General features: G+C 44.7%; 1 protein-coding gene across 1 annotated transcript in view; it reads left to right on the top strand.

Annotated features, from left to right (window-relative positions):
• GASK1A (golgi associated kinase 1A) overlaps nucleotides 1-22,104 on the top strand; it is a 55,599-nt gene that overhangs the window by 12,800 nt on the left and 20,695 nt on the right. The window lies entirely within an intron of this gene.

Raw genomic sequence — 22,104 nt, 5'->3', positions numbered from 1 at the left:
GGGGGGGGGACGAATCTGTGTTTTGTTTTCTCAAGTTTTATTGAGGCATGGTCAAAGAAATGTTTATCTTCTATGAAAAACAGTCATGCTAGTGAGATCCCAAAGGCAAATGTCTTTCCTCCTCAGCGCTGGGAGACAATAGGGAGTGGTGGGGCCTGTGATGAACTGGAGAGAGCATGTTGTTAAGAGAGAGCCATACTCTACTCCAGCCATGTGAGAACATGGGCCCAAGCTATGGGTAGAACTTCCTTTTTTTACAGGAAGCCAGAAATCTGGATTTTTTATGTGAAATATCCTGGTTTTTAAACATTGCCTTGAATTTATTAAAAATATTTCAGGCCAAGCATACACATCTGTAGGCCAGATTTGGCCCATGCTTCCAGTTTACAAACTCTCCTCTAGGCCTTATCCTAAAGAAGTCCATGCAACCTGCTATAACTGACGTGGATTTAAGGCAAGACTGAGGGGGAATCTTCCCTCAATGTCTTAATTGGCTCAGTTTCCCCTGTTGTCATGGGCTTGGTCAGAAGAGGAGAGAAGTGTGTCTGGAAGACCGGCTCTCCCCCCAACCCCGGGTCTTCTCTGGGGTTGTATCTTGTTCTCTGAGCAGCCAGGGAGTAGAGTACTCTGGAAGGCTGGAATGAAATGGCCCAGAGAAAAACTTGTTGTATTTTTTAAGCAGCAGTCTCTACTCCTTTCCCACCCCAGCCCCACTCCTGGGCCTGAGAGCAAAATATATGGCTGTTAATACAAGGGCAGCCAGAGAAAATTTCCAACAAATGACAGGGTCTCCAAAATTCCATCTGGCCTGCGGCGTTCCCACACTGGTGCTCTTGTGAGCTGGAACAAAATGGTAATTCAGTTATGGATATAGAGAGGGCTCCTGGGGCCAGAAGGGCTGCAAAAGCCCCAACGTATAATCAATGTAGAGACGGCAGCAGCGCAACCAGCAAGCAGGGAGGGAGAGAGAAAGGACATATGTTTAACTCCCTCCCATCTCAAGAGCAGGAAGAGGGTTCACATGCCCACCTAAAGGGCATGCATTCTCAAAGCAGATTCCAGGAGTCCTACCATGGAGGTAATCCCACGGGTGTTGCTAGAAAAATAGTAGGCATACTGATGCTCATTGAACGTAACTATATGTCAGGCTCCGTTTTGAATGCTTTACCTACGACAGCTCATATAACTCTTGCAGTACTTAGTGGAGTGTTCTTATTTTTATGAATGACAAGTCACATTCTTTTCCCACCAGAATGTCACCATCACAAGGGTAGTGCCTTTTGTCTGTTTTGTTCCTGGTGTATCTCTTCTGTCTGGAGGGGTGAGTGCTTGGCCCAGGAATATCTGCTAAATGAGGCAATGAATACTCCACCTTATGAAGGAGGTACTCTTCTTATTGCCATTGTACAGATGAGGAAATTGAGGCCCAAGTTCACACAGCAAAGACACAGTGGAGCTGGACTCAACATCCAGGCAGCCTGACTCTGAGGCCTTGTGTTACTAATGGGCTAGTGATGGTAGGCAAGCCTGGCAAGCTGCTGCCTCTCTCTGGCCCAGAGACGAAGCTTGTCAAACAGCTTGCGGACTAGAGAAGGGTTCTGGTGAGCAGGTTTGTCTTGGAGGCTGGTTCTGTAGTCAGAGCTGCGTGGGGCTCTCAGGGGCCATTGGATGTGGGGTGCTCAGTCCCTTACTTAGCCTATGCCTGTGGGCTGTGGCCATCCATACTGAGCTTGAGGACTTGTGGCCTCCCTGGAGGAGGTGCGCAAACCCTGAGAGATGGTTTGTCTTGCTGATGACAGAGAGGTCACTCTGTCCCTGGAGCGGAAACACGATGGCTACATGTGCTGGGACCCTGCGGAGAACCACACGTTCCACGCTCCCTTTGTTTGCTGAGCAGTGAGTTGGAGCTGAGGTGGGAACTTGGGCTAGAATCCTGTCCCCTGTGGGGCAGGGCTGAGGGCCCCTGTGATGGGCAACTCCATGAGCTGGGGTTCCTTGCCTGGGGCAGGAGGCACAGAAATTTTCCTTCCTGCCCACCCTCCACCCTCGGAGACCCATACCTTGGGTGACACCTGCAACTCCCCTTGGGAGAATCACAGGAAGGTAGTTTTGTGTGTGATCTTCAGATTGAAAAACAACACATTCTTTTCCAAAAAATACCTCCCTCAAGCTTTTCTGACTGTGCAGACTCTTCCCTCTCCAGCTGAGCCTCACGGGACACTGCCTAGGGAAGTCTCCTCCTAGCTGACATTTATTGAGCATCTACTAGGAGACTGGAATCTTTGTAAACATTTGACATTTGTCTCATTTAATTGGCCTAACTGCCTTATAAGGCTGTGTCTTAGGTTGGCTTTTCCCAAAAGCAGACCCTGAGACAAGGATTCCAGTGTGAGTAATTTTTTTGGAAGATGTCACTATAAGACAGCAGTGGGAGGGGCTGGGGTGGAGTTGGTGGAATAGAAAGTGAGCCCAGGAAGGCAGCTGACGCAGGGTGCATGAAGGAGCAGCTTTTCCACTGCGGGCTGGAGCTCATTCCTGCTGGGGACTTTAGGGGGACTATGCAGAACACGCCTCAGAGTTGACCTACCTGAGGGGTAAAGCAGATGCAACCTGTACCCACCAGCTCCTGTCTGTCAGGGGTCAAGGGTTGATCTGAGGGTATTAACTTCTCAGCAGGCATACTCCAGCATCAAAGCCAGACTGAAGGCCTAGAGCCAAAGCAGCTTGTGGGAGGAGATATGGGTGGGGCACAAAGAGCACCCCACTATACGTAGGTGTGTCTATTTCCCCCAATTTACAGGTGAGGAAATTGAGGCACATTCCATATTACTAGGTCACTACCGGATTATTTTAAGAGAGGGGAAAGGAAGAGAAGGAAAGAGAAGGGAGAGAGAAAACATGAGTCATTCCATCTGTTAAGGGTATCATTTCATGAAGCTTTAACTCCAGTTACACACACACACACACACACATGCATCACAATGTCAAATGCATTCCTGTGCATATTGGTAAAGAGAAAGTGTGAAGGCCAGTGATTAAATAACATAGCTGTGGGAGTCAGGATTTGGTGAGAAGCAAAGAAGGTAAGTAACTTGCCCAGGGTCATATACAGCAAGTAGATGGTATTGCTGGGATTTGAACCCAGGTAGTCTGACCCCAGAACCTCTGTGCTGAACTGCGGTGCTGTTATTGACCACTTCCGCAGTCCTTTAAGTGGTTCTGGTCATCTCCTGGTGGTTCATCTGTATGGGAGGATGCCAGCTGTAAGCAAAATTCTGTAGGAGTATCTGGAGGAACTCAAAACTTAAGGGGTCCCTGCCCAAGAGTTGGTGGGATGAAGGACCAGCTGCACGCTCTCCTGAGGACCTCAACCTCAGCACAAGAGGAGGCTGAAGGAGAAGAGGTCGGAGTGGGGGTGGGGAGGGGCGGGGCAGCAGGGCAGGCATGCTCAGAACCAGTCCTCCTGAAAGGGTAATGGCTGGTGCACGGCATCTAGGGGTTGGCCCTACAGACAGCTCCTCAGCCCAGTTTGTCCTTTGTTGTAGTTCACTCTTCACAGGATAACAATAATGGCAGCTACAAGCATTTTTTTTTAAGATTTTATTATCTATTTATTTGAGAGAGAGTGAGAGAGAGGGAGAGAGAGCGAAAGCCCGGGGGAAAGGCAGAGGGAGAAACAGACTCCCCACTCAGCAAGAAGCCTGATGCAGGGCTGAATCCCCTCATGACCTGAGCCAAAGGCAGACACTTAACCGACTGAGCCACCCAGGTGCCCCAGCAGCTACCATCTTTTGAAGAGTTGCTATATCCCTGCAACTTCTTTAGAGTTTTATGCACATTAACTCATTAAACACTTGCATCAATCCTAGGAGGAAGGTGCCATTATTTCTACCATTGTAGAAACAAGTGAAGAGCTAGGACGCCTGCCCTGGATATCTCCCCCAGCTGGGCCTGAGGGCTGATGTGATGGGCATGGCCCTATAGGGTGGCCCTTCTACTAATGGCTCTTCCTCCCTACTGGTTCTCTACCTTCTCCCCATGACCTTTGTGCTAACCTGGGGTTTGCTGGTGCGAGTTTACCTGATACCAGCAATCTGGCCATGGCTGGCACTGATTTGGTCTCTGTGGCCATTGATGATGCCCAGATCTGTGGGGAGAGGACTCTTCTGTCAGCTTTCTTAGGATGCACAGTCAGGGAAAAACCTCTGGTTTCTTATCAGGTCCTGACTGCCACAACTATGTCACTTAACCCACTGGCTTTCAAACATTCTTTTACTGATGTGCTTAGCAATACATTTTGTATTGTGACTCAATATATGTATGTGCATGTAACTCAAAGATTTCATGAAATCATACTTACCCCTATGAGGTACAGTAACTCTGTTTTCTTTCTCTCTTCTCTTTTCTCTTTTATTCCTTTCCTTTACTTAAAAAAAAAAATCTGATAGTGACCCAGACACTGCTAATGGGTTTCAACCCACAAGGTGACAATCTGACTGAACTCCTCCCTCATTGTTTTTTTTAATTTTTTATTATGTTATGTTAGTCACTACACAGTACATCCTTCGTTTTTGATGTAGTGTTCCATGATTCATTGTTTGTGTATGACACCCAGTGCTCCATGCAATACGTGCCCTCCTTAATACCCATCACTGGGCTAGCCCAATCCTCCACCCCCCACCCCTCTGAAACCCTCAGTTTGTTTCCCAGAGTCCATAGTCTCTCATGGTTCATTCCCCCTTCTGTTTACCCCCCACCGTCATTCTTCCCTTACTTCTCCTACCAATCTCCCTGCTATTCCTTATGTTCCACAAATGAGTGAAACCATATGATAATTGTCTTTCTCTGCTTGACTTATTTTACTTAGCATAATCTCCTCCAGTCCCATCCACATTGCTGCAAATGTTGGGTAATCGTTCTTTCTGATGGCTGAGTAATATTCCATTGTATATATGGACCACATCTTCTTAATCCAGTCATCTGTTGAAGGGCATCTTGGCTCCTTCCACAGTTTAGCTATTGCGGACAATGCTGCAATGAACATTGGAGTGCATATGGCCCTTCTCTTCACTACATCTGTATCTTTCCCCCTCTCATTTTAATAGAGCTGTTCCCACTTCTTGAGCTTGGTTCATTTTCCTAGGAGTGAGGCCAGTTTTGGAGGCAATGTGCCTGTTGTTGCATTTTCAAACCACTGTGCCACCCTGCCAACATGCGTTCTGCATTCTGGACTGAGCTGCTGAGCGCTGGTGCTCCTCCATGGGCCAGTGCCCTCCACAGCCTGCCAACTCCAGGGTGAAGGTGCTCAGGAGCCCCTGACTAGACCAGCTGTCAGCCCCAAGGCTGCCTCCCTACTGTTCCAGCGGGGGTAGGGTTCAGGGGAGGAGGTGATCCTTTGAGTCTTCCAGGCTGCCTCCACTGACTGCCCCCCCACCCCTGACACACACACTCAGATTCCCAAGGTGGACGTGCTGGACATGGCCTTCTTAGAACCCTTGCTGCCCAAGGACTTCTGCAGTGGGAAGACATCTAAAAGGAGGCCATGCGGCCGATCTCTGCAGCAGCCAGGGTAGGGTTGTACTAGTTTCCTCTTGCTGCTGTCACAACTTACCGCAAACTTGCTGGTTTAAAACACCAATTTGTTCTCTTACGGTTCTGGTCAGAAGTCTGAAGTCAGGGGTGCCTGGGTGGCACAGCAGTTAAGCATCTGCCTTCGGCTCAGGGCGTGATCCCGGCGTTATGGGATCGAGCCCCACATCAGGCTCCTCCGCTATGAGCCTGCTTCTTCCTCTCCCACTCCCCCTGCTTGTGTTCCCTCTCTCGCTGGCTGTCTCTCTCTGTCAAATAAATAAATAAAATCTTAAAAAAAAAAAAAAAGAAGTCTGAAGTCAGTCTCACTGTGCTAAAGTCAAGGTGCGAGCAGGGCTGCTTCCTTCTGGAGGCTCTAGGGGAGAACCCTTTTCCAGCTTCTAGTAGCCACTGCTTTTTTGGCTTGTGGCCCCTTCCTCTAACTTCAAATAGCATTGCTCCAATCTGCTTCCCTCATCAGTTCACCTTCTCCTCTTCTGTAGTGAGATCTCCCTCTGTCTCCCTCTTATAAAGACACTTCCTGTTATATTTAGGGCCCACCAAGTGATCCAGCATAATCTCAGGATCCTTGACTTAATCACATCCACAAAGTCCCCTTTCCACATAGATTTCACACTTTGAGGGATTAGGTCCTGGATATCTTCGGAGGCCATTAATCAGTTTACCGCAGGAGTCATTCAGCCTCTGCTTTGAGGACCTGAGTTACTGGCCGTCATCAGCTAACCTAGTCACGTGAGGTCAGTCTAGGGCTGTGTGCTCCTAAGGGTTGAGTGAGACCAATGTGACCTTCAAATGCTTCTCCACTCCCATCTAGTGAAACAAGGCAAATCAGTAGCTATTAATTAATTAACAAATAACTGCTGTGTTCTACCACATCCAGAGTTAGGTTTACGGCTCTTCGATAAGTTTCTTTTTGGGTCTGTGGAAATACAGGGAGCTGCAGAATCTCAGAAGTGGGAGGAACTTAGAGCTCGCATAAACCAGGGGTATCAAACTAGGCCAAATCACCTAGATTCTCCAGGCTTGGCCCTTGATGCTAAAGAGAGAGAGAGAGAGGAAGGAGTCTGGGAACTCTCTCAAGACAGCAGCTATGCATACAAGTTCATGAATTTCCATAATTCTGTTTTGCATGTCAGAAGGTGACCATCGGTCTAACCCACTGCGTCTCTTTTGTAACATTCATCTGTAACACTCCCAGGTAGGTGGATAAGCTTCAGCTCAGGGTCTCGGGAGTGCAAATAGGAAAGCACATTAATACTTTGTAAATTCTGCTCTTCCTTCTTTGTTGTTTTATGCTGCTCCTCCCATGAGATTAACCATATCATCGTCCAACAAGTAGCTGGGGTTATGGACAATTTAGTTTCAGTTATACAGCGGGGGGCAAGATGGGGCATAGAGGACAGTGAAGACTATTTTCTTCTACTTCCTAGTTTTGCCTTTTTTACATTTTCTTTTTTTACGTTTTCTTGAAGACAGGGAGATTTTCATTCTTTTGGACCCCTACAGCACCACAGTGCACCCCTAGAGGTACTCATTGGATGCCTATCCCAGGAGGCAAACGAGTTTAGTTCACATTTCCCTGCCTGGGTGAATTCTCTCCTTGGCTCTTGTTCTCCCTTTTCACCCCTGCCCCTCCCCTGTGCACTAGATACGTCATTCCAGATTTGGGAACACCCAGCACCAGATCTTCACCTTGGCAGAACTCTAACTAGATCGCTGACATTGTGGGACTAGTCCAGAAAGCCTGCCCTGGGTCATATGCAGAAAGCAGTTGCACTTCATGACACAGGAGAGAAGCAGAACCTTTCCAGCTTCTTTTCTTGGTGGAACTTGGTGATACATAGTCCGGAATAAGGGATCATTCCTTCTAACACTCAATGCAACTTAATCCAAACAGCATGTGGTCACATCCCGCCTGAAATGGGTTTGGCCCAGCCAGACCAGGGCAGGAGGCCAGAACAGAGGAAAAGGAGCCAGATGTTATGAAATATTGTTCTGTGCTCAGAGGGCGCAGAGAGCCCTTAGCAAGTATGTGGACAGGGATGCAGTGCTTGCTTATTTATTCGTGAACACAGAATCGCAGCTGGGGAAATGTTGATTGACTTGATCCCTTTCAAAAATGAAGAACTGAGATTCAAGGTGGGGGGCTAGAGCTGCTACTTCCAGGAATACCTAATTTTGCCAAAAGCCTCAGTGAGGAATTAGAGGAGGTGAGGAAGGTAGGGGTGAAGGTGGGGGCAGGTGAGCTTCTGGGGATATAATTAGAGCACTGGCATTGGACACCTCTGGGGCAACAGTACATGTACTTTAAAATTTTTGTGTGATGAAGAGAGGGCCATCAAACTCGCTTTGGAGAAAGAATTTCTGAGAGCTAGGGAGACTTTCTGCTCACTGGATCCTTGACTCACTTCTTCCCTTACCCTACAGGCCCAGGGATCAGGCCTGCTTCCTCTCCCCTCACCCACCTTCTTTCCCACCTGAATTGCGTTTCCTGCTGCACTTGATGCAGCTCCCTGACCTCCTTTTCTCTCATTACACACACCCTCCTTTCCCTTTTGGATTCTTTTTACTACTAGAAACTTCGCTGATTAGAAGTCTGGTGTTAATTATTGCTAATCTCCTTCTAAATGTTAATGGAGCTAGGTAGGTCTGTGTTCAAACCTTCCTCTCCCCAAATCCCTTGTTAGATGGTCTGATGTGTTTCTCAAGACTGATAGTTTCAGAGGCTAAGTGTGCTAGAAGAATTTTCCAACTCGACACAAAAGACAACATCTGTTCTAAGGTTGGAGGAAAAACTGATGTGTGTTAGTTTCCTTCTTAAGGGACTTTCAAGGGTAATTTTGATCAAGACTTATTTTTTGCCTCATTTGCTCTATTAGAATCTAACCTTCCTGTAAGTTGGAGCTGCACTGTACTATCATTGCTATGCTTGCCTTTGTGTTTGTACTTACAGTTGTATTCATCTAAGTGATCTGGTGCCATTTATCCTTTCGTACAGCATTTCTCAAACACTGTGGACTCCTGAGGTTCCAAGAATCTATGCCTCAGTTTAGATCCGAGCCATTCAGGATAGTAGCCACCAGCCACATACTGAAACGTGGCTGGTCTGAGTTGTGATGTGCTGTATGTGTGAAATACACATTGGATTTCAAAGACTTATTACAAAAAATGTAAAGTATCTCAGTACTTTTTATATTAATGACGTGTTGAAATGATGTATTGTGACTATATTTGGCTAAATAAAAAAATACTGTTAAAGTCCATTTCATCTAGCTTTTCCCTCTTTTTAAAATGTGGCTACTAGAAAATTTAAAATTTCGCATGTGGTTAGCATTATATTCTTATTAGTCAGTGCTGAGTTAGATAAACACTGGCTCAGAGCAGAGCTGCATTCTTCAGTTCTTTTGTTCTTAATAGTCAAGCTCAACAATTCCCCATTTCTTGTTTCCTGACCTTTGTTCTGATTTTTGTTTCTGAACATTTGGGGACTATAGGTGTTCGTTAGACTCTGATTTTCTCATTCAAATGTACCTGGACTCTATTTGATTCATTTGTTTCTGAGAAGAGTCTCTAGATTGTTGACCTCAATATTGATGATTCTCCTAATTTACACAAGAAAATATTTATGTTATTCAGTCTCCTGTCCCCTTCAAATCCTCTTCAGCACATTGTGCTACCCACAATGCATTTTTAAAAATAACAGATGAGCACAGTCAAACTCAGATTATTCCCTGCCAGAGTCATTTTGTGTATCAAGAAGCAGACTGTTTCTAGGTTAAAGGTCTCCAAAGCAGGACTCACTGGCCTCAGAGGTACACTAGACAGTCCACTGGGTTACAGTATAAAAAATATTAGAACTCTTGTTTTAAGTTTTATTTATTTGAGACAGAGAGAGAGAGCACAAGAGGGGGGAGGGTCAGAGGGAGAAGCAGACTCCCTGTTGGGCGGGCAGCCAGATGTGGGGCTCGATCCTGGGACTCCAGGATCATGACCTGAGCTGAAGGCAGACGTTTAACGGACTGAGCCACCCAGTCACCCCTAGAACCTCTGTTTGCATTTGTTTTACCCAGTCCTTTTCTGACTTTTCATTTCTTGTTCATGCTTTATAATGAACATAATCATTTACAATAACTTGTAAATATTGGGAAAGATGATCTATAAGTATTAGAGGGATGTGCTCAAAATTTTTACTAATAAGGGAATGTCATCAAAAGATTTTGAGACTACTGGTCCAAAGAAGGTAATTTTCCCTCCTAGTGTAAATTGACTCCCATCACTGTGTTAGTTACTCTTTTGAATACATGCAATTCATTCATTCATTCATGCATTTTTGAGGATCTACTAAGTGGCCGTTGCTTTGGTGGCATTTACCTGACCTGGGAGCCTGGATTCCGAATCTGTTGTTTTCCTGCCCGCCTCATGGCTGGAAGAAGTTTTGGCAGGCTTGAGGTGTTTGAGGGTAGAAGAATGAGTGATGGGGGCCTTTTTTCTTGGACTTGCCAAGACAGCTTTTAGGACTTAGCATGTCTTCACTGAGGAGAAATGTCTGCTGTCTGTAGATTTAACATTCTTCTCTTTATTGTTTTTAAAACTTGTATTTTCTGGAGCTCTTCTCCCTTTTTCAGTTCTTTTCCTAGACTGAGAACCATCACTTTTTAAGACTTCTTTGGTCTTCATTCCCATCCCAAGCACAAGCTATTGCCATTTGTTCAACCACATCCCTGAAGTTATGCTATGGAAACTAAGCAGCAGAATCTGGCCAGACATTCATGGAATCATTTGCTTGGGATAAATGAGAGTCAAATCTGAGCCTCAGGAGAACTTCAAATGACCCCCGGCCATGAACCTTCAGTCCTCATTTCTGCCATATATCCCCCAAGGTCAATACTTATAGACTACTCTCCTTCAAATGTGCCAAGGAGAGCATTTACTTGGGCAGGTTAAGGAGGGGTGGGGGGCAAATGAAAAGAGATTTTCATTTTCAAGAAGGACTTTTCTCCATCCTTAAGAACCCAATGTGTAGACCACCATTTACAAGACTAAACTGGCTTCTTGGACATACCACCCACCGAATTGCAGCAAGTAAAGACCATGTGAAGCCATAGGAAGTTGTTGAAAGGGGCAGCAAAATCCCGGATTCCTTTGCCATCTTTCGCCCCTCCCTAAACACACCTCTGTCTCCCAAGGCTTCCTTCAACATTCTGTGATAGAGTGAGAAAGTACATGGGCTTTGGGAACAATGTCAAATCCTGCCTGCCACTGACCAGCTCTGTGATCTTGAGTAAGGTACTTCTCTAAGTCCCTCTATACAATTCTGTACAGTTTCTGTAATTGTAGAAATTGTCATAGTAGTACATACCTTGTGGGGTTTTGAGACTGCCTGGCCAGCACATGGCATGGGCTTGGTAAGTGGCTATTTTTAAAAGGGATCTACTGTATCCATCTCTTAAGTCAGGTATGTTCAATTTCCTGGCTGGAGTCTTTTATTTTTTTACTTGAAGTATAGTTGACACACAATGTCACATTAGTTTCAGGTGTACAACATTGTGATTCAACAAGTTTATACCTTATGCTTTGCTCACTGCAAGTATATTCCTGGCTTCCCTCTTAAGAATGCTTGAGCTGAAAGGAACTTGGGTACCATCTGGTTCTGGAAGGAGCAGGAGGCATAGCACCTGTCTGGTTTTGAGATCAGGCCCTAGACCTAATTTGAGGATAACAGATCATAAGAAATTGCTTCTCAAGTTACCTCTCAAGTATGCCCAGATTTGAGTGGGCCAAGTGGCAGCATTCTTTCATTGTTATTCTTTTATTTAATGAAGTAGAACATGAGAGAAAACAGTTATTTTCCTTTTGAAAGAAAAATAAATGTAGCCCGAAAATGTTTTTATTTTCCCTCAATTTTCCCCATTGCAAAAAGGCTGCCACCTACCCTCGATCTCATGCAACCTTCATTTTCCAGATGAACTGACCAGTCCCAAAGAGGTAAGCCTTCTTTGAAGGCAGGGCCTATCCCTGAGACCCAAGAGCAGTCTTTTGCAATCAGGGCTGGAGCAGGGGCTTTGGGTGGCAGCCCCTTCCAAGGGTGCCACAGCGATTAGGTCACTGACTCTGGAGCCAGACTGTCTGGGTTCATGTCTTGGTGCTTCCCTTGCTAGCATTCTCTATGCCTCATTTCCCTTACCTGTAAAATTTAGTAATAATACTAATAGCTATCTTACAAGACTGGCATATAGATAAATGAGTTAAGAGAAGTAAATTTCTTCAAACAGTCACAGGTACATGGTGAACACTGAGTAAGTGTTAGTTATCGTTAGCTATTGTGTGTGCGTGTTTTTCTTTTTCCTGGAAATTGTCTGGGCTAGAAATTACAGCAGCAAAAGTCCTTCTTGTCTTGAAGTTGCTGATGTGGAAGGAAAAATCTCAGCTCTCCAATGAAGCTGAGCAAGGGGGCCTGGCTAGGTGGTGGGTTAGAAGACAGGCAGCCTGGGATTCTGCCCACAGTGGAACAGACAATTCCAGCCTCCCAGGATCCAACAGATCTTACTGGGAGAGGGGCACTGCGTGCCTGGAAGTTCTAATGGGCTGTGCCTGTCGCCTTTGCCCACCAGCATATGTCAGATCAATTTCCCCTGCCTGGAACCTGACTCAGGATTCAGCCAAAGAAAGCAGAGTTTGACCAGGTCTAGCATGCAGTGTTACTCAGAGGACTGACATGTGGTTTTAACCCAGCCCTCTGAAAATATGCTTATGTATTCCCTTTCACTCTAGTCATGGTTTTGTTATGAAAATTTTTTAACTGATCTTTAAAAAATGGAACAGAAACTCCAAGTTCAAAATCTGTGCCAGTCTCAATCAGAGTCTGAGTAGTGATGAATCTGTGATCAGCCAGTGGAATTGTTTAGTTTAAAAGAGAGCAGAGTTTGGGGGACAGAATGGAAGGGCCTCTGATACCTTTAATGATGACTTCAGAACCAAGCCCAAACATGAGTTTTATTACACAATTACACACACACACACACACACACACACACACACACACCCCAGATGGCTTCCCTCTGCCCATTCTCCTACAGAGAAAACTCCCACCAAGAAACAATTTACAAATGCTTTGTAATTTTATCTGTTTTGATAGGGAGAGGAACCTGTGACCTCTGTCTTCTCTCCACCTCCCCTGCCCAGCATGTTATCCCATCATCCATGGCAGTTGAGTGGAGGTCCAGGGTTTTGTCATCTTTTTCTGACACCTGGTTGTTGAGAAAAGATGGCTTTGCTTCTGTCTCTGCCGCTTGGTTCCTATGCAGCAGCCAGTGGGAATCATAGCTGTTAAGCACAGGGGATGTCAGGGTCCAGAGCAGGGCATTCTGGGAAGTGGTCTGGGGAAGGGAGAGCTAGGGCCCAAAAGTCAATCCTGACTGGATTTTCCCAAAGTAGACGAGCATTCCTTTCCCTGTGACCCTTTAGAAATGAAAAAAGAGTCTCCTGCTGGCTGTTACAATACAAACTGTAATCGAGTCCTTTCCTCCAAGTGTCCTTGTTTCTGAAATTTTCCTGGTGCAAAGGCCGCCAGATTTGTGTTGGAGTTCTTCAAAAAAGTCGTTCTCAAAAGACCTCTCTGGTTTCCATTTAACAGAAGTCTCCCTCGATGCCTCTGCCCATCTTATGAAAGTAACTTGTTCATGGGATATGTTTGTGATCAGTGTACACTATTATTATCTCCATCATCATAGCCTGAGCCCATCTGTAGTGACAGCACTAGGCCCTTATTTAGTCAAGGGAAGGGCACTATGTTTCATTACTAAACTGCCTTACTGTTATCTGACCAAGGGCACACACTGAGCCCAACAGAAGCCACCAAAGGATCTGTATTAGTTAAGCTCTGCTGTGATAATGCCACGTGATAAACAACCTCCCAGTCTCAATGGCTTACAGTGTACACCTGTGTCGATGTGTGGGCTGGGCCCAGTGGGGGTGGCTGGTTTGGTTGCAGGCTGGGGATTGGATTCAGGTCCCTTCCAGGCGCCTCACCTGGGGCATACGCTCCTCGTGGTGGAGGACAAGTTTGCAAGGAGGCAGGTCACACCATACAAGCACATTCAAAGCCTCTAGTAGGATGTGGCATATGTGATGTTCACTAGCATTCCATTGGCAAAAGTAAGTCAAGTGGCCAAGGTCAAAGACAGTGTGGGTGGGGAGGTATCCTCTAGCTTCAGTGAAACCATGGCAAGGTGAGGAAGAAGGAAGACTAGTCAACAAGTACTACCACCAATGACACTGTCCTTCACTTCATGTTGAAGAGCGGTCTCCCACACTCTATGGGGGCAATGATAGGGAGTTTGGTGGTGGCTCCTGTCCCCAGCCCAGCACAGGTCCCCAGGTTCTCAGTGGGCTGGGCTCTTTTCAACTCTCTTGGCTTTCCTTCCCACAGTTGCTAGGGAACCCAAACCCCAGTCTTGTCAAAATCTCAGTCTTTTCCTTCAGTCCCTCCACATATTTCCTTTCTGGGTCTTACCCTCTCTCTCTTCACCTTCCAACATGCTTCTAAGCTGCGCAATTCCTTCCTGTTCCATCCTCGATATCTTTGGATGGAACCTCTGTAGGACAAGACCTTTCCCACTGCCAGGTGGCCTCCTCTTAGCTTACACTTGTAGTTTTATGATGAAAGAGTTTATCATTCTGCCTCTACCTTGAGCTGTGCTCCCAAATATCCCATTTTTTACTCTGACATTACAATATGCCAAATGCAAAAAAAGGGGTGGGTATTTTTCAGATCCCAGAAAGGTAAAGGGAGTTCAGAAAGAGGAGGCAGAAACATGGATCCCACTACTCATTTAAATGTACCAAACCATGTGGTGGCCCCTTTACATATTTTGACTCATTTACTTCTCGTGGCAATCCTTGGAGGGAGGAATTATCTCATTCTCCCCCATTTTATGACTGAGGAAATGGGCCAGAGAGGTTGTGTAACTTGCCCATTGTCACACAGCTCAAAAGGGCAGAAGCTCATCTAGAACTCAGCTGTGTTTTCCCCAAATCCCCTTTTTTCTAGCTGCCCCCCTTTTCGGTCCTCTTCCTCTGCAGCTGTGGGTGGATGTGACTGGCAGGCCAGAAGGCATCTTCTCTGAGGAATTAAGGGGAAGAAGGGTGGGTGGTGGGGGTTAGAGGAGGGCAGGAGAAATGGAGCAGCTGTAGAAATAGGCAGTGAAGGTCACACCGCTCTTCTTTGCTGCCTGCCAGCATCATTGCAGGGCAGAAAAGAGAGAGAGAGAGAGAGAGAGAGAGAGAGTGTGTGTGTGTGTGTGTGTGTGTGTGTGTGTGTTGGATGGGGCGATTGGGGGCAGGTTCAGCTGGCAAGTGTGTGGCCATGGAGTCTGTCAGGTCCCACCAGCAAACTTTCTAGTATATCATGCATCGTTCCCCTTTCCCCCTCTCTAATGTCCTCTTTGTTATTCAGCTGAATATTTCTCTTCGGAGGATGTTTTCTCAGTTTGATCAAAGCTGCTTTTCTTTTCTCAAAGCTTTACTTGGGTGGCCCTGGGGGGACATCTGCTCATGGCCGTTTTGAACCTTTCTGCACAACTGCACAATTGCCAACTTTCTCCAGGTTGTCTGAAGCCAAGTGAGGTTGAGAAGAGGATCAAAACAGTCTGTCTTCTTCAAACATTTTTAAAAAGATGATTTATTTTTCCCTAGTGGTATCCGAATTTTGAGAATACAGATTATGAATCCAACATGAAAACATATTTCTCTTTTTAGAAGGAAAAAAAAAACAGATTTCTTTTTCTATGGCCATTTCTCCTTTTAGCTTTAATTCAAAATATTGGTATTCTTGCCAGCTGTGGGACCCTGGGCAAATGTTAGCACTCTGGACCTTCCAGTTTTCTCAGCTGTAAAATAGAAATGAAATCATTCCCATTTCCCTCATATGCGTAAGGATTAAGTGAGATAATAACTGATATCTGATGAAATGTTAGTATCAGTAAGGAGTGGGACCCAACGACTTCATCTCTCGATGTCTCCTGTATAGAAATCCTCACAGTTTTCCCCAGAGCTGCGTGTGCTGTGTGTTCAGTGCAGCACTGTTTGCTATAATAAAAATTGGGAATTGAAATATTCTCCCTGTAGAGGAATGTTGAAGAAATTATGGAATATTCCCACTGTGAACTCTTAAGCAGCAATTAAATAACTCTATGTAGACAGATACGGAAGAAGCTTCAGGACATCTTATTATATTCAACAAGCAGGTTGTGGAATGGCCCTCTCTTTTATGCTGAAAGTAATTACCATGTATAGTAGATGAAAAAATAATCCCCCAAAAGACATCCATATCTAATCCCTGGAACCTGTGAATGTTACCTTATTTGGAAAAAATGGTCTTTGCATATCTAAGTTAAGGATCTTGAGATGGGGAGCTTATCCTGCATTATCCAAGTGAGCCCTAAATGCTGTCACATGTGTCCTTGTAAGAGGGAGGCAAGGAGAGTTCTGATGCACACAGAAAAGGAGGAGGCCTTGGGGCGCCTGGGTGGCTCAGTCGGTTAAGCATCTGCCTTCGGCCCAGGTCATGATCCCAAGGTCCTGGGTTGGATCCCCACATCGGGCTCCCTGCTTAGTGGGGCATCTGCTTCTCCTCTGCCCCTCCCACCACTTGTGCCCCGTCTCTCTCTCAAATAAATAAATAAAACCTTAAAAAATAAATTTAAAAATCATAAAATTCCCTACCCTAAACAGTTAAAAAAAAAAAAAAGGCGCAGTGAGCACAGATTGGAGTGATGGAGCCTCAAGCCAAGGAATGCCAGCAGCCACCAGAGCTGGAATATTCTCCCCTAGAGCCTCCGCAGGGAGCTGGTACCTTGATTTTGCTCAGTGAAACTGATAGGGAATACATTTCTGCTGTTTTAAGCCATCAGGTCTGTGGATATTTATTACGGCAGTCACAGGCAATTAATACATCATGACAGATGTGCATGTCTTAATGCAAAGAAAAGAAACAGGCCTGAGAAGATGTATATCCAAATTGTTGACTGTGGCTCCCTCTGGGGAGGGGAAAAGATGTTCACATTTTGTTTGATTTTCTTAACATATTTGGGTTTTTCACTGTGCTTATAAATGCATGTATTATATGTGTGTGTGTCTTTTCAATAGTAATAAATGCCAAATTAAAAATATATCTAAGCAGAACAAAATTTAGAATCTCACTTCAGAAGGATTATCAGGTAAAGACATCTTACGGGGTGACAAGAATCATCTATTTTATAGAAAAGAGGTTCATTTCCATGCCTCTGAGAATTGTCTCTCTGAAGGATGGTGACTGAGCATTTATCCACTGGCTTTTGTCCCCTTTGGGCTGAGGGTTGTCACCAAAGGTATTAACTTCCCCTGTGCCTCCCTGCAGAGCAGGGAAGAAAGTAGAGAGTGAATCAGGCTCTTGAGGTGGGAAGCTGGCAGTGTGCAAAGGGATTGTCCACTGTGGGGACGGCTGGAATCCACTGGAGGCCAAGAGGACCACAACATGGGGCACCAAAAGCATCTTCTACAGAGAGAAAACTCCTGGAGCCCCAAACAGGGAAGAACCCCAGAACTGGAGCCCTTCTCGCCAGCAGATTTGCAGTGCCCTAGGCCAGGGAGTGGTGTTTGTCCCTCTCTGAAAACCCCTCTTACCTGAGGGCTTGTTTCATATGGAGCTTCCTGTGTGGCAGGCACCGTGATAGTCCCAAGACACAACAGCAAGTGAGCCAGTGTCCCACCTGTGTGGATCAACAGACTTTAAATGATCAAATGCAGTGAAGAGTAAAAGGGTGTGCTCAGGGAGAAGCAGCGTGTTATGGAGCTCATAGCTAGGGCATCCAGCCCACTGAGGCACCTCTGTGGAAGGCTTCCCAAGAGGACCCAAAGAATGAGACTGGGGAGAGAGGGATTTCCAGGCAGAGGGAACAGCATGTGTGAAGTGGAGATAGAGAGGATCTGGCACTGTCCAGGAATTAAAAGCAGTTCAGCATGGCTGAAGCACTTCAGGCATTTAGACTTTCTCCAAAGAGGCTTTGAGGGATATAACCGAGTGTGTGGAGAATGGATTGTAGAGGAGCAGGAGTAGAGGGAGAGACCAAATAGATGTCCTAGTAAAGGAGGGGGTGCCTCAAGCCCAGGTAGACACAGAGTGGCCAATGAGAAATGAACTGATTCCAGAGATGTATAGGAGGAAAAATTTGCAAGACTTGGATGTATGGGGCAGAGGGAAGGGTGGAATGGAGATCAGGCCCAGATTTCTGGCTTGGGTATCTGGGTGGATGGTGCTACCTTTCAGCAGATTGGAAACAGAAGGAGGGGCATGTTTAGAGGTGGGGGAGATGGTGAGAAACCATATGAAGTATGAGAACGTCTGGTTGACCTAGTGATCCCTTCCCCTCTCTATGACTCCTAGAAATCCCACTGTGATAGGTAGGCCACCTCTCTTGCGGCTCCATGACACTCTTGAAGGGTGGTCTCTTGGGGGTGTTAAGTGGCCAGCATACCTGGAGGCTGCACTCAATTCCCACAAAGCTAGTGAATAGATCTTATGAAAATGTACAGAGGGAGGAAACTCTTAGACTTCCCAGAGCTGTTTGGGTGCTATGGCTCCAGACCACAGAAGTTGGAAAAAGTTGGTTGTTCTGTGGCCTGGCCTAGTCACTGCATTCTGTTAAGACATGTTCTTTACTTCTTAAAAATGTGCCACTAAGGCTGTTACTATGAACATGGCCACATCAACTCTGCATTCTTGCCACCGTCTCCAGGAAACCATCTGAAAGCAACAAAGAGAGTGGAAGACAAAATGCAAACTCCTTTTTCCTTTTTTTGAGGCAGAGGAGAGGATACACGAAGAACCTACTCACAAGCCAGATTTGCAGGAAGCAGCCTGGTCACGAGTTCATATTCACCTCAGGCCCCTCTATAAGCACCTCTTCCAATTGACTTGTCTAACTCATAAAAGGAGTTCAGCCTCCATACAGAGACACTGTAAGGAAAAAAGGGAACAGTGAGCAGCGAAGTTGATGAACAGATTAAGGTCAGTCACCCTAAAATAGGTGAAAATTTTGAGCAATCGCTTCACTCTGAATTTTTGAAGCTTAATGAAAAAATACACTCTATGAAGAAACACTACAAAAGAAAAATGCAAGAACTCAAGAAAAAATGGTACGATAGCAGGAAGAAGTGAAATACAAGCTGGAAAGAAATAGGGAAAAGTAGAAATTAATAGGTAAAAATTAGAAAGTACACAAGGATGAGGGAATATTGGGGGAAAACACAATCAGCCAAATAGAATATAGAAATAAGAAAAATGAACAAACTGAAATGAAAATGGTTAGAAAGGATTAGAAAGAAGATAAAAGATATACACAGGACAAAGGAGATCCAACACATATGTAATTCAAGAGCCTAAAGAAAAAATAAATAAAATAGTGGGATGGAAAACATATTTAATATTCAGTCTAAGAAAACCTTGCTGAAATGAAGTATTTAAATCCACCTTTCCTAACAAGGTATATTTTGCCCAGAAAAATTGACCCGGGAAAGTCAACACTGAGATATATTCTATTAACATCACTGGACTTCAAAGAAAACAAAAGATCACCTCACAGCTGTCAGAGTGGCTCTTGTCAAAAAGACAAGAGATAACGAGTGTTGGCGAGGATGTGGAGAAGAGGGAACCCTCGTGCACTGTTGGTGGGAATGTAAATTGGTGCAGCCACTACAGAAATCAGGATGGAGGTTCCTCAGAAAACTAAAAGATGATTCAGCAATCCCACTTGTAGGTATTTATCTGAAGGAAATGAAATCAGTGTCTTGAAGACTTATCTGCACTTCTATGCTCATTGCAGCATTATTCAAGATAGCCAGGATATGGAAACACCCTAAGTGTCCACTGATAAATGAATGGATAAAGAAAGTGTGTGTGTGTGTGTGTATATATATATATATATATATATATATATATATATATATATATATATATATATATATATATATATATATATATATATATATATATATATATATATATATGGGTGTGTGTGTGTGTGTATATATATATATATATATATATATATATATATATATCTCACAATATTATTCAGCCATGAAAAAAAGAGAAGGAAATCCTAGCATTTGTGATGAAAGGAATGAACTGTGAGGGCATTATGCTAAAGGGAATAAAGCGGACAGACAAATACTATATGGTACTATATGGTTATCACTTGTATGTGGAATCTAAAAAAAATGTCGAACTCATAGAAACAGAGAGTAGAATGGTGGTTGCCAGGGCCTGGGAGGGGGCAGGGGAATGGGGAGATGCTGGTCAAAGAATATGTAGACTTTCAGTTATTAGGTGAATAAGTTCTGAGGATCTAATGTACAGCAAGTGACTGTAGTAATGATACCATATTGTACACTTGAAATTTGCGGAGAGTAGACCTTAAGCATTCTCAACACACACACACAGAGGTAACTAGGTGAAATGATGGGTGTGCTGAATAAATAACTTGATTGTGGTGAGCATTTCATAATGTATACACAGATCAAATGATCACATTATCTACTTTAAATATATACAATTTTATTTGTCAATTATACTTCAATAAATCTGCAAAAATGTAAAGAAAAAGAATTCTTATGGCAAGAAGAATTCTTACTGGTGATCATTTCATAATGTATACACAGATCAAATGATCAAATTATATACTTTAAATATATACAATTTTGTTTGTCAATTATACTTCAATAAAGCTGGAAAAAATGTAAAGAAAAAGAATTCTTATGGCAACCAGGCAGGATACAAGGTCCCATCTATTCAGTGGAGTAGGACCCACAAGATGTTCGGAGAAAGAAGCTGTGCCAAAATTTTCTTTCTAGCCAAACTTCCTTCAGGTATGAATAGTATAGAAAAATAGTTTTGAACATGCAGGTACTCAGAGAATTTTGTTCCCATGGGTGCTTCTTGAGAAAATTAAAGGATTTTTGGCTTTAGTCAACCAAGAAATAATGAAAAACTAGGGCAAAAGGAAAGGAGTATTCAAAGAATGTACTTCCCTGAAGAGCTAAGACCTGAACAAGTATTGGACTGATGGGATAGACTGTACAAGTTTTATATTCTAACAATATAAAAATGATACAAATATACAAATTTAGAAGGAGAATAAGGAAAAGGTGGGAGAAAGAATAAACATGCTATTGATTAATAATAGTGGAGAACCAAAGAATATCATTTAAAGCTGCCAAATATAGGAGAAATGTAGGCATATTTAATTGTACAAAGGCAAACATTAAAATGAGAATACAAGTGATTAATATTGAATATAATGTTGAATAGCACAGGAATGGTAGGGGACAGGGAAGAGGACAGGTGCTCATTTTATGATTGTTCTTACTAGGGGTTCAGAGCGACTGTTTAAAGAGCTAGACAACTAAGGGCATACAAGCATCAGGTATATACCACAAACAAAATAAAGGTAACTGAAAACATAGTGAAAGAATTCCAAATTATAAATACAAAAAATATGCCATAAAATTTAATGACAAACAGACTAAACATGTATAGCGTATCAACTAACATAAATGGACTAAACCTACCTAGTGAAAGAACACAGAGCTATTTTGGTGGAAGTGTGTGTGTACATATGCATATGTGTGTGTGTATATGTGTGTGTGGGTGTGTGTAGGGAGATACAGAGAGCACGAAGTCCTCTCTTAAACCTTTATCGCACGGTAGACCATGAAGCAACCCTCTGGGCAGATTTGAAAACCATTGTTCCGGCCCATCTCCAGCAAGCAGGAGAGAGATTCCAGATGAAATCCAAGTTTTCAGATCCCACATTTACAGGGAAGATCTTTTCTAGGCTTTGTCTCCCTGCCCCGTGGCCCTGGGGGCCTTGACTAAAGAGGGAGGAAGTCAGAGCCCCGTCCTCGTCTGAGCTGCCCATTGCTGTTCAGCATACTGGCCCCCACCCTACCCTGCCTCAAGCAGGGTGTTCAGGGTTGGGGCAGCACGGCCCTGGGACATAGACCCACCTGCTGGTTCCGGCAGCGTAGGCACCTCAGAGTCTGGGGACGAGGGGTGGAGAATTTGCTCTTCTGACAGGTTCTCAGGTGATACCGATGCTACTGGCCAAGGAACAACATATTAGAAATCACTGCCCCAGAGCGTGTCCTTGCCAACACACGTGGAGCTGCTGCTACCACATCTGTGTGCTAAGAAAGGCCGGGGCACCCAACTTCCACATGAGCAAGTGGGGTGGGCAAACGTGCCTGGGCAAGGACTTAGTCACATGGCCACAGAGAGGCTGGGCAAGGTCGTCCGTAGCTGGGCAGGCCTGTGCTTGGAAAAGGGAAAAGCCTGTCTGTGGGAGACAGTTGGAGATCTACAGAGTGGGCCCTAGGTCTCACACGGAGATGAAGACAGGGGCCAGCACTCAGGAGTGAGGGACAGATGTGGAAAGAGACACTTATGGTGCTTGGTGACTGGTGTCATAATGGCGGTTT

This window comes from Ursus maritimus, unplaced genomic scaffold (assembly GCF_017311325.1).
Source record: "Ursus maritimus isolate PB19 unplaced genomic scaffold, ASM1731132v1 scaffold_20, whole genome shotgun sequence".
Lineage (NCBI taxonomy): Eukaryota > Metazoa > Chordata > Mammalia > Carnivora > Ursidae > Ursus > Ursus maritimus.
This window is presented reverse-complemented; position numbering and strand designations above follow the sequence as displayed.